Source organism: Priapulus caudatus, unplaced genomic scaffold, assembly GCF_000485595.1.
Source record: "Priapulus caudatus unplaced genomic scaffold, Priapulus_caudatus-5.0.1 Scaffold419, whole genome shotgun sequence".
Classification (NCBI taxonomy): domain Eukaryota; kingdom Metazoa; phylum Priapulida; class Priapulimorpha; order Priapulimorphida; family Priapulidae; genus Priapulus; species Priapulus caudatus.
The window spans coordinates 211,628-213,919 of NW_014577480.1; positions in this window are offsets into that span (position 1 = coordinate 211,628).

Here is a 2,292-nt window from a genome sequence, read left to right on the forward strand (position 1 = left end):
GAATGGGTGGTCATTGGTGCGTAGCAAGACATTAGTGAAATGGGTGGATGGTTTGCGTAGTCTAGCATTACTGAATTGGGTGGATGGTTGCGTTAGTCAAGGCATACTGAAGTGGTGGTGGTTGCGTAGTCAAGGCATTAGCTGAATGGGGTGGATGGTTGCGTAGTCAAGCATTTACTGAATGCGGTGGATGGATTGCGTAGTCAGCATTACTGAATGCATGGGTGGATGGTTGCGTAGCCAAGTATTACTGATTGGCTGCGATGGTGTGCGTAGTCAAGCATTACTGAATGGTGGATGGTTGCGTAGTCAAGGCATTACTGATGGGGTGATGTTGTCGTAGTCAAGCATTACTGAATGGCGCGTGGATGGTTGCGTCAGTCAAGCATTACCTGAATGGGTGGAATGTTGCGTGAGTCAGCATTACTGATGGGTGGATGTTGCGTAATCCAAGTATTACTGAATGCGGTTGATGTTGCGTAGTCAAGTATTACTGAATTGGGTTGGATGGTTGCGTAGTCTAAGCAGTACTGAAAGGTGGATGGTTGCTAGTCAGTATTACTGAAATTGGTGGATGGTTGCGCTAGTCAAGCATTACTGAATGGGTGATGGTTTGCGTATCCAAGCGTTATGATGGTGTGCATGGGTTGCGTAGTCAAGCATGTACTGAATGTGCGTGGATGTTTGCCGTAATCAAGCATTACTGAAGTGGGTGGATGGGAGTCTAGTATTACTTATGGTGGATGGTTGCGTAATCAAAGCATTATGGAAGGGAATGCGGTCGTTCGATGGTTGTGCGTAGTCAAAGTATTACTGAATGGGTGGCATAGTGGTTGGCGTAGTCAAGTCATTACTGAAGTGGATGCGTAGCGTAGTCAAGCTAGTACTGAATGGGGGATGGTTGCGTAGTTAAGTTTCAAGGTGAGTAGCGTAAGATACGGATGGTGGATGGTTTGCGCTAGGCAGCATTATGAATGGCTGGATGGTTGGCGTAGTTCAAGCAATTACTGAAATGGTCGGATGGTTGCGTAGTCAAGTATTACTGGAATGGGGATGGTTGCGTCAGTCAAGCATTTAGCTGAATGGGTGATGGTTGGTAGTCCTAGCATTAGCTGAATGGCGTGGATGGTTGCGTAGTCAAGTATTACTGAATTGGGTGATTGCGTTGCGTAATCAAGCATTACTGAAGGGTGGATGGTTTGCGTAGTTCAAGGTATTCACATGAATGGGTGGCTGCGTGCGTAGTCCAGTATTACTTAATGGTTGGATGGTATGCGTAGTGCTAGCGATTACTGAATGAGGTGATGGTGTCGTATCAAGTATACTGAGATGGGTTGGATGGTTGCTAGTCAAGTATTACTTGAATGGGTGGATGGTTGCGTAGGTCTAGTATTACTTAATGGGTGGATGGTTGCCGTTAGTCAAGCATTCTGAATGGGCTGGATGATGGCGTTTGTCAAGCATTACTGAATGGGTGGATGTTGCGTAGTATATTACTGAAGGTGGATGGTTGCGTAGTCAAGCATTACTGATGGTTGGATGGTGCGTCAAGTCAAGCATTACTCGAATGGTGTGGCATGCGTTGAGTGTCAGCATACTGGATATGGCTGTGATGGTTGCGTAGTCAAGCAATTATGAATGGGTGTGGATGGTTGCGTAGTCAAGTATTACTGAATGGGTGTGATGTTGCGCTAGGTCAAGCATTATGGAATGCGAGTGGATGGTTGGTAGTCAAGCATTACTGATAGTGGGTGATGCGTTGCGTATCAAGCATTTACTGAAGGGTGGAATGGTTGGCGTAGTCAGAGCATTACTGAATGGCGTATGGTTGCTTGTCAAGTATTAACTGAATGGGTGAATGGTTGCGTTGCTCAAGTAATTACTGAATGGGTGGATGGTTGGTCAGGGCCTACCTTCTACGTGCATCCGCACGCACCAGTTACCAGCCATATACCCGAGCAAGAAATATGATCGAGATGAACAGTCGCATCAATTACGCAGAAGAACTGTTTACTTACAACACAATGATACGCAGTCGATTCCAGTGGACTGCGGCTGCGCGACTACGGAGGGGTACAGAACACATTAACGGGAATGGCACCGGTTCGTTAATGAAGTGCTATTATCCCCACGATATAGCCATACAATGACCCGCAAGGCGAACGCGGTAGACCAGAGGCAAGCACAACAGCAGAGCGCATGTGAGCTGGTATAAGACGAACATTCCCGTCACCACACAGCGGGGACGTCGAAGCCGGACGGAAAAGAAGCTCGTCGATGCTCTAACTCATT